The sequence below is a fragment of the Nilaparvata lugens genome, chromosome 4 (assembly GCF_014356525.2).
Source record: "Nilaparvata lugens isolate BPH chromosome 4, ASM1435652v1, whole genome shotgun sequence".
Classification (NCBI taxonomy): domain Eukaryota; kingdom Metazoa; phylum Arthropoda; class Insecta; order Hemiptera; family Delphacidae; genus Nilaparvata; species Nilaparvata lugens.
In genome coordinates this window covers 70,179,521-70,201,951 of record NC_052507.1, presented here as the reverse complement: position 1 = coordinate 70,201,951, position 22,431 = coordinate 70,179,521, and the positions used below count along the sequence as shown (strand labels likewise).

At 35.3% G+C, this 22,431-nt stretch overlaps 1 protein-coding gene across 1 annotated transcript in view; it reads left to right on the top strand.

Annotated features, from left to right (window-relative positions):
• The window catches only part of LOC111049693 (hemicentin-1-like), a 440,149-nt gene that overhangs the window by 279,224 nt on the left and 138,494 nt on the right, over nucleotides 1-22,431 (top strand). The window lies entirely within an intron of this gene.

The window sequence follows — 22,431 nt, the reverse complement described above, 5'->3', positions numbered from 1 at the left end:
TCCGTAGAGATTTTCAGCCGGCGCATTAGTGGCGTATTACGCCAACGTATTATACGTACATACGTATTACGTACGACGAACCGCCCAACGCTTGCGGTCACTTGCAATCATCAGATTCACTTGAAACTATCAGCATTCTGTATAACCTCAACCAATACTGACTGTTTCAAGTGGATTTAATCACTACACAACTATTTTATACGGTTTGGCGGTGGTGTAGAATGATCGAGCCGATAATTGAATGTGGACATCTCTCAGCACTGTCATTAGTTCATAATTTGGTCAATTTAATTATAAGCGGTCGTCACAAGCGTATTACATGACAGGCGTACTTTCATGTTGAATTAGTGAATGTGTTTCGAAATATCAGTGTGATCATTGGTGGAATTGTATGAGATGTGAATCGTGAATACCATGGCAAACTGAACAAAGATTTCGGAAACTATGCTTCATAGTTTGATATCAGTCAATAGTATATTCGTATGGCTTTTGTATGGCTTCATGATTGTTGATATTTGTCAATAATACATTCGTATGGCTTTTGTTGGTGGGGAGTCCCTTGCGGAAGGTTCCACCTTGCCTGAATATGTAATTTAATGGGCCTTACGACTGTCATACTTCAGCCGGGACCAACAATTTAACGTACCCATCCAATAACTCTAGTTTCACACTCATTCGGTTAGTTTTGTTTTCGGTAAATTCCGATAAGTGTAAAACGGTAATTCGGTTTGAATTCGGTACCGAATAGAGGTTGGCAAACTCCCACTTGACTCTAATAAATTCCATCAGGTTTCAATTCGTTGCTAGCGAGAGGCTACTTTCACACACTTTCGGTTCGGTTCGGTACGTTTCGTTTTCGGCAAATTCCGATAAGTGTGAAACGATAATTCGGTTTGAATTCGGTACCGAATAGCAAACACATAGCACCGAACGCCCCCTCGACACGAATAGGTTTCATCATATTCGAATTCGTTGCTAGGGAAACAGGAAAAAACAAAGTCTTTTACACACGCTTGCCTTTTTTGTTTTTATTTTAACTTGATATCGTGATTATCTGTTTAAAATTTTTCCAAGTCAAAATCTTATGGTCAATTCATTACTGTTAGTCACAGGAACATTTTTTCTCAATGATAGTTTGCTAAAAATATGAAAGATATAAATGAAAACTTAAAGAGAATTTTATTTTTTTATTTTTCCACTATTATTACATGATTTCATCAATGGAGAGAAGAGATGAAGTTTATATACATGTGTCAAAACAAGGAACAAATTTTCAATCTAAAAAAATAATCCCTCTAAACATCCAAAATAACATAATCAAAAGAAACTATTCAAATAATTCACAGTTTTCAATTAACTCAAAATTTTTTGTTCAAGAAATAAACTTTACAATTTAACACCAGCTGTTATATTTAAATATACCAGCATGAACTGTGAAAATCCAAACACAGCTGTGTTGAAGAAAAATGCCTAATTAGAACCGTACAAGTTAAAACCTGACATGTATGAAAGCCTCCTCATTCGTTTTCGGTAACGAACCGAACCGAAAACGAACCGAACCGAATGCGTGTGAAGCTAGCCTAACACGGAAGTGATCTGGTTAAAAAACTTTGTTAATGAGAGGGTTTGAAGCCGGGATCTTTATGCTGCTATCTATCCACTAGATCATGAATCACTCCTTGTCAATGATTCGTGTTAGGGAGAAGATTCGATGCTATTGTGAATATCGTGAATGATTTCCCTTAAGGTGCGTACAGATTTACGTGACGCGAACATGAGCAATTACACTTTTAATCAGCTGATGCCAAGCTTTTTATATCTGTACTAGCAGGAACCCGTGCTTCGCAAGGATCTACTTTCAAACTTGATAATTTGAAAATCTTATATATAGCCTATATAGATTATTTAAAAAATGAATGTCTGTTTGTGTGTTTGTTCCCTATGACTTGAAAAATATTTGACTAACGGCATGAACTTGGGATATGTTGTGTGAATATTGGGGATGGTTTCTGACCAGAATTTTAATAGGGTGGCTAATAATGATTATTTATTAATCCATTTTTACAGACCTATGTTTTCGAAATGTCGGCAGGTAGCGGCTTCCGAAGAACGGAAAGATGATCATGATTCAAGATCATATTGAGATAATATGCTTCAGCATCTAAGTTACCAGCTGTAATAAAGACGTCACCCTATGATAAATTGTGTAGGCTACTGGTATTACAACGGTAGTTTGGAGTTGAAGTGTAGTTGATTGGTACCAGCTGTAGATAATGGTCCTTAGAAGACCTATACAAATATTATCACTCCCCTATCATTGAGTAAACGGAAAATGTTGGAAAAAAATTATTCACCTGATGGAAGAGAGTTGTTCATATTGCATTCATTAATGGCAGAATAATTTCCATTTTTTTTTAATTTAGCTTAGCTTATATTCATCCTAAAATGTAAGATGGAAGAATATGTAATTCTGTGTGATTCATCGTACATCGCATATTCCTGGACCATCTATTGACAATCAAAAACTATGAAAACATTGAATTCATCTTTGAAACACTGATTTATCCTATCTAATTTTTTTTAATTCAACACTTTACTGTTAGATACTACTACCAATTGATTGAGAAGAATATGTTTTGGGAATAATGAATGCTGCATGACTGAGCACATAGGAAGTCCGTATTCAGATGTAAATGAAAATATTGATTGTCAGATAAATCTCATGATTCACCAAATAAAGTAAAGTGTGACATGAGATACATTGACTTTTTGGCGGTACGAAGTTCTCCAGGTAAGCTAGTTGTAAATAAAGCTTTTATTATTAATAGTCAGCGCTGAAAAAAGACAGGCTCAATCACCAAAAAAATACTATAAATTCTATGAAGGACCAGTAAGCCAATAATTTTGAGTAGTTCAATCACTTCAATTATGGACACTGGATACATTATGGACAATCAATACGTATGGAATTTATTAGCTACAAAATGAAAAACTTTGATTGAAGTGACCCAGACTACCACAATATGAATAACCATTTAGATCTAATATAAAAAATTACTCACATCTCTCATCAACTCGTACTTTTTGTTCACAAAATATCTACACAAAAATATAAGTTATATTGAATGAACTCACGGCTAATAGTACTCAAGTTTGTCTTTTTCTGGCCGTGCAACAAATAAATGTAGGTTTATGTTTGACATCTTGTTGTCTATCAAGAAATTTTTCAATGTTTTTTTTTTGTTTGCAATAAAAATTTAAATTTTAAAAAAGAATTATCAACAAACTCCTAACCAAAGAAAAGCTCTGTGCTTAGTATTCTAATCAGAATGTATGAGACTCCATTATTCAGCTGACAGAAGGCCAAGCATAAGCATACAACAATGGATCAAACACGTGGCAATAAGCTTGCGCTTTCCATCCACAGAAAATTAAATTCGATCAGCTGATTGATAAAATTATTTTAAGCTTACCAATGATTACAACATAATGTTAGAATATCATGTGTCAATTATAATCAGTTCCATATGGCATTCACCTTACCATGTTCATAACCTTACTAAATAGGATCCTTTTTCATCCTTTGAAACCCTTAGAGGCAAAATATCTCAAAATCCGTTCTTAGTGTGCGTCTAGCATGTTTGAAGAATATTTTTGCAAAGTTTCAAGTCTGTAGAACAATTAGTTTGAGCTGTAGTGTGATTTACATCAAAATTTTCGAAAAATGCCCTCTCCTGGACCCCCCTGTGCTCCTGATCGAAATTTTTCTGCATAGATCTAATTTTTTTTCGTACCTGAAGAAAAAAGTCCTCATGATTTGCTGTGCAATGAGCGGTTAAAAAGTACAAAATTTTGGGGGGGCCCCAGCTCTCTCAGGGTGGCAAATTTCTGAAAATCCTTTCTTAGTGGATGTTTTCAGGCTACCATAAACAATCGTGCATAATTTCAAGTTTTTAGGCTCAGTAGTTTGGGTTGTGGTATGATTTCAGTCTGTAGGGGTTAGCCTTTTTAAGTATAGAGATCTTACCGTTCTGTAAAAATACAGATATAGTCAGCTGATTAAAAGTGAATTGCTCATGTTCGCGGCGCGTATATCTGTACGCACCTTTAGAATAACTTGAGGAACTAATTGGATGAATCAAACAAATCAACATATTGCCAAAAAGTAAATGATTGAACTTCAAAGACACACAAGTTTGTGTTTGAAAAATTTCAACTAAAGCTCCATCAATAAATGAAACTCTATCAATCAATGCTTTGATTCATTCAAGGCTTCTAGATTCATTGAAGTATCCACAAAAGTTGATGCTCAAGTTAACTTTGGATTTAAAAAAAATTCCAGCCTTGAAACCTGAATGTTAAATGTATAAAATAGGATAACCAATACCTAAGAGCATTGGATAACTACATATCTAGTCACTACATGCTGAAAGCTGAAATCAAAGTAAACTGGAATAATCGATTGATAAAGTTAAGAGCATTGCATAATTACAAATTCAAATTCAAATTTTATTCAATCCAATTCACAATATTTACAAATTATGAGAAAAAATAATACAGCTTAACAATATTAGAGTAATAAGTTAATAATTTATAAAGTACATAAAAGTCTAATTTATTAAACAATAACATCAGACAAGAATTCGAACATGCTAAACCAGGACTAATTTGTGAATTTGGATAGAAAAATACTGCTTGCTGAGAGTACAAAACTCTACGTCTGCGAGCAGGAATAAATATCTGATAATTTATGAATTATTAGAAAAATAGAAAAAGAAGAAAGAAAGAAAAATTAGCAACCAATCACTCACACATTCACACTAACCATGCTCACTTTCCAATTCCAGCTCATTTTCCCAATGCATAACCACCATTATCAGAGTATTTTAACTATGAAACCACATTGAATAAGGTCTCTAGATAGTCAGGCATAAGACCTCTAAGCCATCCATGAACTTTTGTTTTAAAAACAAGTCGATTTTGTGTTCTCTTAATTTCAAGAGGAATATTGTTGAAAAACTTAGGGCCGAGAAATACAAACGATTTCTGGAAACAAGTGGTATACGATTTAGGAAGTCTTAGTAAATCAGATGTCACTCTCCTAGTTTACAAATCTAGTCATTACATGCTAAAAGCTGAAATCAAAGTAAACTGGTATAATCGATTTATAAAGTTTATTTATTTATTAGGTTAGCACAACGTTCAATTTATAATAACTTCACTCTAGTGGAATGTATAAAAAAAAAATTGTATATTTACAAATAATTGCGCTATCGACAGACAAATTAATAATCGGAATTATGCAGAACAGAAAAACTAGGCTTCAATCAGATTCTGCATCAATTGGTTCAGCATCAGTTTTATGTGCTATCTGAAATTCTACGCTGGTGATTCAGCATACTAGTGTAATGCATGGAACACCCGCTGCTCAGTGACCTGCTTTGAATGAATGAACACCAACTGTGTCATTCATTGGCCCGGAATGAGCTAGTTCCCAATGATCAATCCATCTTTCCAATTCAATTGCATTCTACGCCAAGTATTTTGCATCACAGTAAAATGTCTTTGTGGACATTTATTATCAAGAAATTCTACTACTGTCGGTGCAAACCTTAGATCGCAGTATTGCTCCTATGGAGTAGGCTACATTGATGCCAGATTTTACAGAATCCTGTGAGCCTATTCTGTGACAGAAAGAGCGAATAAGAGAGCGTAGGCGTCTTTGATACAATAAGCATTAAAACTGTGTGCTTCTATTGTTATATTGGAATAGCATTGATCATAAAGCCCTGTGTTTCAAACTGAGTTTTGCATGTACTATAGAATATTCTAACTCGGAACGGGGAGGAAATAATCCACTTTTAAAAAAATAATGATAACTGATGTGAAATTATAATACTCAATCTATCTATATAAAAATGAATGTCTGTTTGTGTGTTAGTCTGTTTGCTCACTATCGACGTAAAAACTACTTGCCAGAACAGCATGAATCGTTGGGGATATGTTGTGTGAATATTGGGCATGGTTTCTGACCAGAAATTTCAATAGGGGGGCTAATAATTATCAATTATTAATCCATTTTATAGACTCATGTTTTCGAAATTTTTGGCCGAGTGGCAAACAGAAGAACAGAAAGATGATCATCATGATTCAAGATCATATTGTGATAATATGATTTAGCATCTAAAATTACCAGCTGTAATGAATACGTCACCCTGTGATAAATTGTGTACTGGTATCAAAACGGTAGTTTGTCTATTGACAATCAACAACTATGAAAACATTAAATTCATCTTTGAAACACTGATTTAATTTATCTAATTTTTTTAATTCATCACTTTACTGATAGATATTACTACCAATTGATTGAGAAGAATATGTTTTCGGAATAATAAATGCTGCATGACTAAGCAAATAGGATGTCCGCATTGAGATGTAAATGAAAATATTGATTGGCAGATAAATTTCATGATTCACCAAATAAAGTCAAATGTGAGATGAGATACATTGACTTTTTGGCGGTATGAAGTTCGCCGGGTAAGCTAGTATATTATAATATCTTGATAATACAGTAGTTACGCATTAAGAAATATTCAAAATTGATTGAACGGATAATAAATTATGAATAATGAAAAATTTTGATTAGATTTTATTTTTTATCACTTTCAACAAATCTGAAAATTTTGATAACTGAGCTAACCAGGTTACACAATATTTTCAATTGAAAATATGTTGCAATTATTACATTCTTGATAATTGATTATGTTCAATCCATAATATCAATATATTTTATAAATATATTCACCATGATTGTTAACCATGTCCTTCATCTCATCTTGTGCAATAGATGAGAGGCCTTATTTGATAAGCATTGCCATATAGCTTAGATGACTCTCTATTCTACTATAGGACCATTATGTTCACCACAAGCTTTATCTCCCTCTGTAGAATAAATGATTAGCCTAGTCTTATCCAATTTCATGTCTTGTTCACTCAACTTACCCCTCTCTTGGAATGTAGATTCAATCCACTATTAGGAGAGGGGAAATTCTATTTGATAAAGGTCCTATTTGAAGAGAATTTTCAAGGAGCTTAAATGATTCCTCTGTTGGATCATTATTATTGTTTACCACGTGCTTTATATCTCTCTCTGTGGAATAAATGAGTAGTCTTATCCAATTTAATGTCTTGATCATTCAACGCACCCCCCTCTCTTGTTGTGAAAACTCGATCCTCCATTGGGGGGATCTTGGTCTCGGACAAGTTGTGGACTTGAACAATGACCAGCGAGCACACAGCTCGTGACAAGTGTTTGGTGAGGAAAGAATGGCATTATTTTGGCAGCTTTCGCCACTCGGCCTTTGTCCGGACCAATGTCGCTCCATTTGTCAGGCCTTCGATAACATGCAATGCTCGGCCAGGGCTAGAGCTAGAGCCAGCCAACCACATCACTCCTCTCAAACTCTTGTGCTTGCACTGAAAGCGACGCGTTGTGGGATTCGCCTGACAAAATAGGCTACTGCTCTCATGCATCAGAATACTGGGTTTTGCTGGTAAGCCTCTCGTTCAATAATAATCTCAATCATGAATGATGAATTTCAAGAATAATACATAGTTGCACATATGTCTGTTAAATTTTAATTATTACTAGTAGGTTCTGAGAACAGTAGACCTCGCTCATGAATACAACTTTCAATCTGATGAAAAGGGCCAGTACAGTAAGTACAGTATATTGTGAAGATTTAGCCATGATTGTCATCTATTATTTTCTCCATTGAAAGTGCTAGAGACACTGTTTCCAGAGACACTGGACTTATCAAGAAGTACTTTTATATCAAATACATACCTTTTAAATGAAAAAATCTTTCTGATACTCAGAAAGACCGGTTTCGGTCATTATCAGAGTTTATCAGAGATTGACAATGGTGTAATTACCGAAACCGGTATCTATGAATAAAATAAGTTCTAAGTATCAATAAATCTGTGTTTTTTGACAATTTCTTGGTCTTTTCAATTTAATGTTAATAATTACCACAATATCAACTCCTCAACTACACAAAAAGGAAAAAAATTACGTTTATACCTTTACATACACATTTTTCTCTACAACTGCAGTATTGGACTCCTATATAATGAAGATTTTTTAAAAATAATTTATCCAATTAATTTGTTGAATCAATTTAATAATAATAATAAGATGATTAAATTCAATTATTCTATATCTCATCATAATAATTTATCATGAACCGCAGTAATATTTATTGTACCGCAGTTACAAATACGTTTCTGCGCCTTGTTTCAAAGAACTTGCACAGCAAATTTCATCCAAATCGGACAATAACTGCGACTGTAACTGCTGTACAAACAAACAAACGAACAGACGAAAGCCGATCGAGTTGAAACTAAGACCTCAGCTTCGCTTCGGTCAATTAATTGTCAGAGAGTCAATCAGAAAAGCCTTCTTTTCGAAAAAACCTACTCTAATTGGTTTTCATGACATTTGGATGTTAGAGAATATTTGGATTAATGGAGAATAGTTTGAAGTGAGGAGACTGTCTTGTAAGGCACATATCATAATGCACCATCTGCATTCAATGCAATTCAGGTTTACTGAAGATACTGTCACCTCCATTATAATGTGTTGCATTCTAAGACTGAACAATCATTCCTTAGTACACAGGCTCACTTTGATCGGAGATCAATAAGATGTTGATTTAAACCTTGAGATTCATTTTTTTTGTTGATTAAAACCTTTATTTTTTATTCATATTATGGCTTTTATCGTTAGAAAGATCCTTTTGGATGTTCTGCCACGCCGTATTATCCAATGTCATTTCCTATTAAGACTTAAGTTTATAGGTTATATATTGGGTTCTTCATGTTTCCTCACTAAAAAATTGCATTTGATGAAACACAGTTCATAGATTCTATCATAACTTGTTGTGTACACATAAACCTAGACTATCGTTAGACGTAGATGGTGCATATGGCCGTAGAGTGTGAGTAAAAAAGTGAAAATGCATAAGTGTTAGCTGTTATTGAAGTGAACTAGCTATAATAATGAATGGAATAATCTCGATCAAATGATATGAAAAATGATTTTTTGGTTGAAAGTACCACTTCTTAAAACTAAGTAACTGCAATGGCTTTGATATAAGTAGTGTGATGAATTTTTCAAATAGATCTCATGAGAAGAGAGAAAAATTGTGATTACCTTTTAAAATGAAAGAATTTGCTAAAGGAATAGTTAGCGACCGAGCGATAAAGCTTACTTATCAATAACTGTATATTTGATAAGAGTACCGTTCTGTACTGAATATTTTTCTAGGAAAATTATTCAATAAAATTATAATTATTTTGCGAATAAAGCACAAATTATTTATGAATCGCTCACCGATTTGAGGTTACACTTGTTTACTATCGATCAGATGTTTTTAAAACAGTTCGAACGCAGCTGACTGATTCAAAGCATTGTCAAATATCATACCGGTTCTCATGCAAGGTAAATATCATTCCTAAAAATTATAAAACTATCAATAAAGGATCAAGAATTTCAAAATAAAAAATAAAATATATGTATTATTGTTGAAATTATTTATTATTTAAGAAATTGTATTATGCGTCGGGTCTTATTGTAACTAAATAGGTCATAGCATGAATTCTATTATTGATAAAATGGCAGAAATTAATTATAATAATCTCAAACCTAATGAAAATTGTATAAGAATATTAATTTATTAATAATTTAATTCAACTGAACCACATGGTAATTAATCTCTTTGGTAGGTCTAAACCAATCACAGTGCATAGAAATGGCACCAAGACAGTGATCGTTGAAAGCAACACATGTTAATCTATTATCAGACACCAACCCTGCCTTATCAGTTACACTAGCACGTGTACATTGTATGAGAGAACTATGTCTATAAGATTAAGTAGTTTTAAGAATTACATAAATTAAATTATTATTGTAATTAAAGGAATTGTATTCTACTACTTGCCACTGACGTCATGTTTACGTCACAAGCGTTCTACCAATGGCAAATTTTTATGCAGATTATTACATTGAGATTCCGAGAAGCAAGGTCTAGCCTAAAAGCTTAGAGAAAGAGCAGCACTTCCCTTTTGAATCCTTACCGTGTAGATCTCTTTCATAGTTACCAAAGACCTATTTGTAAATTTTCTTGTTCGATTTTTAAATGTTCTATTTGTGAGCCGATATTTTAGGCCAATCTATTTGTTATTTATAAATTTCTGTTTTCGTCAATCGATAAATTTTAAAAGCTTAAAGTAAACTATCCCTTAATCAATTCGGTGAAGGAGATATTTAAATTAAAATTCCCCACGTGCTGAAATTGAAGCCTGGATTGCCGCCGATCAAACGATTTTTTGATCTAAAGAAGAAAACCACGACGACCAAGGAATTTCACGTGAGTTATAAGTCATAAGGGCCCCAATCTACGCTTCGAAAATATTTCAGTGCAGAAACATAAATTTTTCTTCGTTAATTATTGGCCACGCCGACAAGCGCTTTAACATTTAAGAGCCTAGAATTTATTCATATTTAATTTCTAAGAATTTGTAGTTGATTAGCTATCCTCCGCTGCCTGAACCACGACCCCGAGCATTTTTAAAAATATTTTATAATTCATTTTTTCACTATTTTTTCAAAATTGTTCAATTTTATCAATCGTAAAATTCTGTTGAATCACGCATGGTATCATGCAAGCACAAGAAATTTTTTAACTATTCTGTTAATGCCAAATTATTATCAACCTGTAAATCAAATCCTGAATCTGCACTGTATGATTACATATTTTATTGTAATATATTTCAGTTTTGTTAATTCGCTTTCTGAGTTCGATTATTTCTTAAGCCTGTCAATTATTGTGTCTGATACGTTCTATATCATCAAGAACCGATCGAATACGATCATTGGAATAATTGAATCAAGCTGGATATTGGAACAGGTCTAAGTGGATGTAGCGAGTGGGGTCAGATCGAGATATTTATTCTTTGTCCTTACCTGCTCATATATCAGCTTTTATCTGTTACCTACCTCGACTTAGGAGCGAACACATCAATTGTACAGCAGTGGCAGCCATAGATCATATAAATTCCTACAATAGAGCTTAAAACCCGACAAGACTCTGTTCTCGAAATATATTCTGAACGATATTTGGTTCAAATACCGTATTTTAATCCTTCAGAACTTATTAGAGACGCAGTCCCGTAAATTATCTACATCGGGATTTTTGCTCGACCTGTATGATTTTGTATGCTCATTCTTCACAGGTAATAATTTTAAGGTATCCGTATTCAGTGTTTAGCGATCGCTACACTACTTATAAAAAATTTTCATCATTATACAATTTGTCATTAGAGGAATCAAGGGTGAGCGAGCGTTTAGGCCTCCCGCGATTCCGACAATTGTATTGAGTCTTGTAGTGAGTCAATCAGTCTGGTGTTCACTCAGCGTCCTCACACGCCATTGCAAAATTTATAGCCGCTACACCATTGACTCAGTACAAGATTCACTCTACATGTGTGAAGCCATCAAATACCGCTCCACATGATTTGCCGGCCCAACGTGAGGCATTTAAATACAGCATTACATCATCCTACATGTATTGTCCTATCCTTGGAGGTGAGAGTGACTCCCCCAGGAAGCGCTTTACAGTAGATAATTTAATATCCTGATGAAATACTAATATCAATCATCAGCTTTGTTTTTTTGGTTTCTCAAGGTGGAAGTTTGAAGAAATTTCAAATTCTAGACTGAAAGATATTGCTTGATAATGTGTGCTAATGATTGATGGATATGATGAAGAATAACAGGATTATCATTTTTAACTAGATTCAAATGTCCAACTAAAATGATAAGAAGGATGAGCCCAGAAAGCATAAATGATGTCCATATATTGAAATTGAACTATAAAACGTGAGCCAATATTTACAACAAGCAATGAACAAGAAATAAACTTATGCAGCTTTGAAGAAACGACTATTTACACAGCTATTCCATTATTAGAGCCTATGATACGACAGTGTTACGGTATGAATTTCTCTTTTTCAAACAATGAAATGAAAATATGAGAAATAGTCGATCTTCTATCATTTTCACACAATTTTCCTTCAATGTTCGGTTGTAAAAACAGCACCTAATAAATCAAGTTAGTTGAATTCAATTGGAAACAATTGACATTCTCTCTAAGACACTCAGTACTATTCAAAATGAATGGAAGCATTGGCTATAAGTCTTGTAAGGTTCTAGAACGCCCTCAACGATTGGGCCACATATTAAATTGATACGACACAATATTATGTGGGGGACTTAAAGCGGGGACGGAAATTCAGTTAGGATGTAATTCGGGGGTCACTAAATAAACGATGGGAGATTTGGGAGATCTTTCGGGGTATAGCGGTTGTTGTTGAGGAGGAAGAAGAGGAGGAGAAGGAGGAAAAGAGGAGAAGCAGGACGAGAAAGAAGAGGAGGAGGAGGAGTAGGAGGAAGAGGTGGAGGAAGAGGTGGAGGAGGAGGAGGAGGAGCAGAAGGAGAAGGACGTCTCACCCTGTTTCCACTAATAAATGACCGTGCTATAAAGCGTGAATAACAGTGTCGAGACATGCACTTGTACCGCTGATACCCCCCACCCCTCTCCCAAAACTAAGTCCCCATCAAGTCATGAGCTCAACTTTTTTTGAAATGGCCTCCTAACGTTTTTAAAGCCTCAGCTTCGTTTCAAGTCTCCACACCCACTTCTTAGCGCACAAGTCAACTAAGTGAGACGGTACCCTTAAAACCCTCTTCTCCACCACCATCAACAGCCGACATAATTCAACACCACTTTCGACTTTTTTGCAACGCGCATGCGCGTCATTTGTGCACGATCCGCGTCTGTGTCACGATGAAAAATTGAGATCGACGCTGCTATAAAAAAACTCAAGTTGTAGTATTACAGAGTCTTGATAGTACAGTATCAAGCAAGTGTTAGTTGACTGCTGAAAAACCCTGCTCCCCGACCACTGAATAATTGCAGCTTGTTGGAGCTTTTTCTAAAAACCATTAATTATGTCCCACATAATTCTCCATTGCTCTGCAATTCTTGTCACGGTTTCTTGGAATTAGATTTTAAAATGTAATACATCACTAGTATGTATACAGAGCTTGTATTACAAAAAGCAACTGGCAATAGAAGCGCGTTGAAAACTGGAGCAGCTTTCTCATTACCTATTTGCTATCATCTTATTAGTAAGCTGAATATATACTGAATCATGTAAGTATTCTGATACTCAAAGTAAAATGCCTGTTATGACTATCACCATAGCTTAATCATCAAAAAGTACAGTGAGAGAAAAAAGTTCCAATATAGTTCTCAGGACCATGTGCCGAGCACTATTTTTAATTCAGGCCTTTTCCCAAGTTATAATAGTAAATTTAATATGCAATAGACTAGAGCCATTATTGTAAGTGAGTTAGCGAAATAAATTATTTTCTCTCTCTATTATGAACGACCATGACTTAGAGTTTCCCATGATAGATATTAAATATTGTGGCTCCGAGTCGTCGAGGAATGTAGATTATGGAATTATCTCTAAAACTTAGCCTTCCTGTCGCGACATAGAGTGCGATAAGTTGGAAAACAGCAAGCATTGAAATTATAACAAACTACCGATTTTGCAGTTACTATTTGGTCCAAAGGCTCTAGAAGCCACGCGACGATTGGTCAATTGATTCCCTTCGCCCAATAGGAGACCTGTTTCTAAATACAGTAGTGGGGGATTCCCCAGCCGAGAGACCAGATTACGTTTCGGAGGACACTTTGCTAGGAGCACTACGAGAGAAAGATGTAGTCATTATGTTTCGCCCTTTTTGGGCAGGTTTACAAGTTTATATCATTAGTTAATGTAGGAGATAGTTTTATTTTATTAAAGTTTAATTTTCTAGTAGTGCCATGTCCTGAAAAGTTTAATTGTGTTTCTTCATCATGTACTAATTGTTTCTTCAAATAACCGCTAAGGTACGTAAAATAAGGTTAAAATATAATTTAGGGAATCTAATTGATTGAAACTTCCATAAGAGTATTGTATTAACAAAGCCTGTTATTTTTCAAGTTAATAATATTGATTGAGAATAATCCTTTTGATTTTATTAGTGATGGAAGATAATTATAATTTTTTTCTAAAGAAGTATAGAAAGTTTTCAGTTACTTTAAATTGGAATGAAATTTTTAAGATTATGTTCATATTGAGTTTAAGACTCAATTTTATATTTTTCTGACTGTGTTTTCTCATGGCGTTAAGGCTTTTAACTGAACGCTAATTTATTAAATTATAACAAAACTTTTGAATTATTTGTGAAGAAAGATCCATTAATTCTGATACAAAGAATCAGTAGTTTAAAGATAAAAATCTATATAAAATGAGGATTCAAATAGAATGAGAGAATTTGATTAATTGTAATCAATAGATAACTCCTGTTTTAGCTTTTGATGAATTGTAGGAAGAGTTAGAAATTAATGCTGTAATACATTTATTTACAGCGGTTCATGTGTGTCCCCAAACCAACTTCATGTACCACCCCTTTGGTTCCGCAACTTTATGTCACACCGCTTCAAGACACCCGTTCAGACGACAGGTCTTGGGACGTAAGAGGACGTCGCCGTCAAGTTAAATTCAACCGGTAAAAGTTCACCGCCAAAAACAAGGTACTGTAACCCCGACGTTAAAGCAACGTACAGACCAACGAAAGTGCAGTGTAGTGAAACAAAGGTTCATTCGAGAATGTCAATCAAAAGTGGGGATTCAAAATTATTATGAAATGGGTTATATGGGTTACTATCGACGAAATTTGGGTTCAACGGGCTTTTCTTTCTTGAGAAATTTCATGTAGAGATTAATTTGTTATTGTATGACTGATATTGTTTGGTTTTGTGACGTATTGCTATCTAAACAAGGGATAGTAATGCGCCCCCAAATCAGATGAAGAATGTCAACAAAGTAACATGAAATTGTGTTTCTGTTGTTCGATTTTAGTTGCCAATGTTTATTGAAGCTGTTTGTATTTTACAATTATTTCAATTGTAGTGTTATTCTAGTAGAAACCTATTAAATCAGGCATGGCAAGATTAATTGAAGTTTTCTTGACTCTAGCCCGTTCACCTGCATGAATTAGGTATAGACTCAGGTGTTTTCTAGATGTGTCGGCCTATTTCTAAATTCTAAATTTTATTCAAAATTATCTTCTTTATCATCTTCAAAAAGGTCAGGCACAACCACTTCTAGAAAAGGAATAAGAACAACAATGAAGTAATGCTGTAGAAGTCGAATTAGAAGGAATACAAGGATGGTAGGGAGTGTCACGATTAGACCAGGTTTCGTTTACACCAGGTCGTATTCTACAATGAAGCTGAAAACCTGGTATAAACGCTCAAAATGGCTAAATGAGTCGGAATGCTTCGATTAACCCAGTAGTAATCGAAGCATTCCGTCTCGATTAACCCAGTATTTCGATTACACCAGGTGGTCTAAACGATACCTGGTCTAATCAGGACACAGGACCTGGTCTAATGGAGACATGGGCTAAACTATAAGGAATGCTTCGATTAACCCAGTAAAAATAATAATATCGAGTGACCTGGCTGGCTCAGGTCTGGTGTCAGAGTTTTCAGGTCGCAACTGATCAATTTCAGGGCCTCTGACATGACCTAACGACTGCTTTTTAGGCAGCCGGGACCGACGGCTTAACGTGTCCATCCGAAACACGGGAGTGGCCCGAGATAAATATCTTGGCCCGGGCCGGGATTTGAACCCGGGCCTCTGAATCATAAAGCCAGCATCTGATCCACTCGACTACGGCCACTCCAGTAAAACCAGTAGTTCGATTACACCAGGTACTGTGTCTCGATTAGACCAGGTCCTGTGTCTAGATTAGACCAGGTCCTGTGTCTAGATTAACCCAGTAGTTCGATTACACCAGGTACTGTGTCTCGATTAGACCAGGTCCTGTGTCTAGATTAGACCAGGTCCTGTGTCTAGATTAGACCAGGTCCTATGTCTAGATTAGACCAGGTATAGTTTAGACCACCTGGTGTAAACGCACATCTGGAGTAATCGAAGCATTCCGTCTCGTTTAACCGAGGTGTGCTTTTAGACCAGCCTGGTCTAATCAGAAAAGTGCGACCTTGGGTAATCAAACACCTAGACTAATCGAGCACTTGGAGTGATCGAACACCTGAACTAAACGAAATACACCCGGATGGTATAGGTATAGTAGCCCTAGCTACAGCTACCTCAAAAGCGCAGAATTTTATATTATCGAAGGCTTATCTTTCAATGAATAGTATTTTACATCTTTCAACTGCTTTCAATTCGGACTGAGAAGTTAAATGGGCCTACAGTGCAACCTTGCCATTCTACCTAGAGCACAGCATTTTATTATAGACTAGCAGATTGCACCAGGGAAATTTTTTGTTATAAAATGCAAATGTTCTTCCTATGTCTAGGAAGAAAAGAAAAATAGAATAGTTATTGATTATATTGTCAAAAATTCATGAATAGTCCTAATTAGAGTTGAAAATTTTCAGCAAATAAAAAGGTTTGATCGGTCTTGAACCCGCAACCATTTCATTCATGAATTATTGCGCCTGCTACTCATAATTACGCTCCGGATTCACTCGGAGAAAGCTCTATTCGGTGGGGCTTCTATCATTGCGTAAACTTTGAATCACAGATTGAATAGATTTGTTATAATTACAGAATTGAAATTGATTTATTAATAAGAATAAAAATAGGTCTATAACCATCCTTGGTAAATTCAGAATCTCAATGTGAAATTGCAAGTTACATTAGTTCATAAGTGATGATACGTGATAAGTGAATCGTGTATTTCCTATTTCGTACATGCCAATTCCTTCCTTTATAAGCCAATGTATAAGCCAATTTCTTGCTTTATAATGGATGACGATGAATGATTCATTCACCGGACGGTTTTGATTCATTGACGGATTGAATCAAATGAATCAGTTTTTCTTCTTTGTCGGTTTTGATCCATTCCTTGAATGAATGACGGTGATTCAAAACTTCAATACATCTATTCCTATCAAATATCATGATAAAAGTGACAAAAAATGATAAAAGTAAAACTGATCATTTTTGGTGAACGTGACTCAGTGTATATGATAATGATAGAAATATATGTGATAACTCACAGTACAGCTCGATCGAGATGGTGGTTGAGAGAGGAGGCACGAGGCGCGTGTTGGACGCCTGGCAGGTGAGCAGGGCGCCCAAGTGTTTCCGCTGCAGCTGGTCCAGGACAAGGACGTTGCGGACTCTGTCGGCCGTCACCGGCTCGTCTCCGTCGTCCAGCGACACGCCGTCACGCCACCAGCTCACGCGGGGCGTCGGCCGTCCTGAGGAAACACAGACACAGGAGACAACGGTATGAGATTGATGCAAGGTTGAATCAGATCAGATGCTGAAGTGGTAGCAAGTGTAATCAAATCGTCATTCTTAATAAGCTGAATTCACACAGTGGAAGTGACAGGTTCGGTGAGAATATTATTCCCATAAGTTCCAATGGGATTCTTAAGGTCTATTCACATCACACTACGCTACGCTAGAATACGTCAGGAGTAAGTTTGAGTTTCTGTTCAAGCTTTCAACTTTTCTAAATTCTAAATTCCTAAATAATATATATTTTGAACTTAAAATTAGACAATTATGAAGTGTAAACATAACCTATTTTTGGACAATTTCTATCTAAATTTAGAAAAGGATCAGTTTTGGGCTTTAAGCCTGTTGTTCCTTTCCCATCATTCATAATTGGAAATGATATTATCAATGTATGAATAAATAAATTATAAATAATAATATTGATTATTTTATGATTTACAATTTCATGATAACATTCAGTGGATATGAACTTTATAACCAATTGTACAAATTGCAAACACGTTACTATGAACAACGGTTAAGTATACAATACATTGAAAATTTATTCAAAGAAATTATGATGGAAAAATAGAAGATAATAGACTAGAGACCCCCTGGGTTGAAGAACTCGCTCATCAACTGTTGTATTGATCTCTGAGATCCGCAACTTGTAATTATACAGAGTTGATGAAAATGATTATGGAATCACAAGTATGATATTACAGTAGTAGGTTCCATGGGAATCCTATTCCAATTGAAAAAAAATTCTGTCGCTTCAAAACTTTTGTACGCCATCTTGGATCCGTCATATGGATCCAACTTCATTTCGAATCCAGCTTAATTTTGAATCCAACTCAAATGGGAAGGTGGTCATGTGATACATGATTCCGATACAGAATTTCAAAGGAAAATTAATGGAAAACTCCCACATCGATATCTCAACCGTTTCAATGATCTCAGCATTTGGAGGTATTATTAAATGATACATTGATGAAATGAATGATTACGGTATCTATCATGGCTTACTTTAGATAAAGTAATAGTAGGCTATCTATCTATAGTAGGCTGAGTACCTATACATTGTATAATCAAGAGTGTTAGTGAACACCAATGGTAGCTTCTACTCACATTTTAACACTTTGAACAAAACAAATTTGTCATAGCAACTACTATCACAAGTAGTATTAATTACGTGTATGTTACAGACAGGCAGACAGACGTTATCGGAAGCGAGTTAATATAGAACTTATAGATTAATGTTGTGTATTATTCAGCTAAAATCATGTGTCGGCGCTTAAAGTCTGTCTGTCTGACAGCCTGTGTGACAACTGCCAAATAATAGCATCAGCTTCTTTAAATGAATGGAAAAGTACAGAAATAGTATGCGAATAATTCCGGCTGACTGATAAAAAATGATAGATCAAAACAAATTTTTTCTTATGCTCTTTCAATGTTAATTCTATATCCTGAAAAAAGGACGTATAAGTGAATCAATTTTGTTTTCCAACGAACTTGACCTGTGAAAAGGTTCGAAGAATTCGTGTTCAAAATTTGAAGCTGATTGATCAAATCTCTCTAAAGTTCTTGTCGAACATACAAACAGACAGAAAACGACTTTGCGCTCTAGTAAGTCAAAAGTGAAAACTTCGCTAACGCTCGTTCAAAGATTCAAGTGCTAGTTCAGAAAGCAATGAGGAGTGGAAGAGAAGTTCACAATCGTCAACGTCGACCAATCACAAGCGAGTAGTTCATTTGCCGTCCACGCACATTTCTCGCTTCCCTATTGGTCTCACTGTCTCCATTTTGTTCGACGTGACAATTCAAACAAATCGCATGCCTGAATAGAAATCGGAAGTGGATTTATCTCTATTTACAGTTATGAATGATACAATAATGTAGTTACTGGATGAACTGTTCTTTCCTAGAATACTTTTGGAGAAAAGCTGAATTTGAATAACGTGAATTGGCTATTTAGTCCAGGCAATGAGTGCTAAAAAAATGATACAATAATAGTAGGCTATAGTGGGAAAAGTTTGGAAGACAATTTTGGACCCCGCAGTTCTGTTTAGGGGAGTAAGGAGGGTGAACATATCAAAAGTCCTCACCCCTACCCCCTGTGCCAAGGGGGTGGGGGTGGTTCAAAGGTACCATTTTTTGGTTTCTCGCCTATAACTCGAAAATTATGCATTTTACAGACATGACTATTCTATAAGAAATTAAAGCTTACATAATTTCCTACAATATTGATCCCTCACTTCCTTCTATATCTCTTTAATTTTTTGAGATATCCGCTCTAAAAGATGTGACATTTAAAAAAAAAACACATTTTCCTTCAATTTTTTGCTATTTTCGCTCTTATAACTTTTTGAATATCGATGGGAAAAATCCATGCTGATCATGTGCTTATAGAGCATCAAATTATCTTCAATTAAATGTATAACTTCACAAGTTTACGCACATCCCCACGACTGTTGCAGCAGCTTCAGTGTTGAGTGTGATATCTTCAGTTATGCAAAAATAGCCTACAACTCTCCAACAATGCATCGAAAAATAAATGCTCACCGTAGATTTGTATAGCTTTGGTTTCTCTTCAATTTGATGTATTATTTCACCACTATTTTTTTCCTTTTATTGTTATAGCAGATTCAATGTGGGGGGGGGGTGAAATTTTCAACTCTGCAACAAGTGTCAACTTAGCTGTTCCACACCTTCAATAGACGGGCTAGAGATGCGTATTTTGGCTATGTTTACCTCTCAACTAGTCTTCATCAAGCTACAAAGTCAAAAATTGTGTACCAGATGTTCCAGACTCAAATTTCATTGTAAAGTGATCAATTGTTACAAAATAAAAATTTCACCCCCCACATCAACTCCAAACTGTCAGAATTTCTCATAAATAACACACATTCTTCTCATCCAGCAAATGCTGTCAGTTTGATAAGAATCTCGCCATGGAAGAAACGGAAGCGGGCAACCTTATTTTTTGAAGCGTAATAAGGATCGTATATATATTGAACGATAAGTCATCATCATCCAACACCATATTCCACAGATCCGTGTTTGAGTGTGCATTATACACCAACTCCACCCTTACCACCTTCAGTGGTATCAGAGAAGCGTATAGGTCTATTTATGGCTGGAGGGCTGTGATGAATTCAGAGGTCTCTAGGGAAACTGAAGCTGGAGATAAAATTTAGTTAGCTTGGCAGAGTTTTGAATTTTTTATGACCACATGCTTCCGCCAGTAATCTGTGGAGACACTGACTGATAAAATACACATTCGATTTTGAAGTTCATCTGTTCATTAAACTCAAAGTACAGACAACATAGTATACAACTACCACTAAACCACGACCGAAAAGTTACTATGATATTTAAACGCATAAGGAAGTAGGAAAAATTGAAAAATATGAAGGCTCAGATATTTCAGGCCTTTTTATTTTTACTAGAAGTTCTTTAAACTGTGGACCTCGCGCAGTTAAAAACCACAGCCTCCTCTAATACTGTCCATCACAGTGAATTATGTCCTATCCTGACGTGTCGGCGAGATATCGGTTTGTAAACAACTAATGGCTGATTGGTTTGTTGTATCGTCAATAATTTGTTGCAAACAACTAATCATCAACAAGGAACTATCATCAACAGCTTACGAGTTGAAAGCAGAGAAAAGTCGGGAGAAAATAATATGCTACTTCGAGTTATCAGATTGAATGCCTCATCGCTTGCAATTAATAGTTCACACGACAGCTGATTTCTCACCAAGTTACATTGAGATATCAATTGCATGCGTCATTGCATGCAATTAATAATCCAATCTACAGCTGATTCATGATGAATAATTCTATAGTCTGATTTTTACGTTAATATTGGCATTCGAAGGAGACTCCTTTTCCATTTGTATTATTCTTAAAATACAAAATTTCAAAAAGCCTTTTATATACGTCGTCGCGGGATTCAAAAAGGAACTTATCTGTCAAATTTGACAAAAATCTATTGCTGCGTTTCGCCATAAATGCAAAACATATACACATAAATATAAATATGTTAACATATAAATATAAAGGGAAATGCAAAACCGTCGGCTTGATCTTAGACCTCACTTCGCTCGGTCAACTAAGTTTTCTTCAGAATACTTAGGCCCGGTTGCACAAATGCCTGTTCAATTTTAATCATGATTTAGTTCTACGAGAGCCAATCAGGGAATGCTTTTTTGGAAAGAAAGCTTCTCCGAATGGTTTTCATTGCATTTAATTGGGATTAAAAGTTAACAGACTTTTGTGCAATTGGGTGTAAGTTCGACCCTGAGAGCAATGAGAACTGTAATCTCCAGGTAATGAGACTAGGTAAAAAAGTCTTCTTCATAAACTGGGTATGGAGCAAGTAGTATCTAAACGCGGCCGGTAACCACAATGACGTATATGAATACTGTTTAGCATGTGAGTAATCGATCCTTAATCAGGTTTTTAATAAAAACAATATAAAACTTGTAGTACCCTCTTATTAAAACATTTTAACGACTAGTTTAAACCTACTTTGGTCATTTTCAAGTTAAAATGTAGAAAATTTAAAATTGTAATTTTATCTACTTGAAAAATTCACATATTTTTAATGTAGAAAATTTATTACTAGAAAATGGCCAAAGCAGGTCGAAAATAGTCGTTAAAATGTTTTAATAAGCACGTTCAGTGCCGGTGCCGCGTATACGCGTCACAGGCATCCAATCCACAGTTGCCGGTGACGCGGATCTGCGTCAATATACAATATACTTTTCAAAGCTCGTTCCTCAACTGGCAGATCACATGTTGGATAGTTTTCACAGCTGGCAATCTTCTAGACAATCCAACAACAAAATGGTGTTGTCGGTTTTTAGTTTGAGGTTAAAAGTTAGTAGTAATGCAAGTTTTTCCAAGCGCGTTGTCATGCTGTCTTTTTGTGCCATTGATCGTGATTATAGTTTTTGTGTTGTTTTTAAGTTTTATAACATTAGAAATTCAT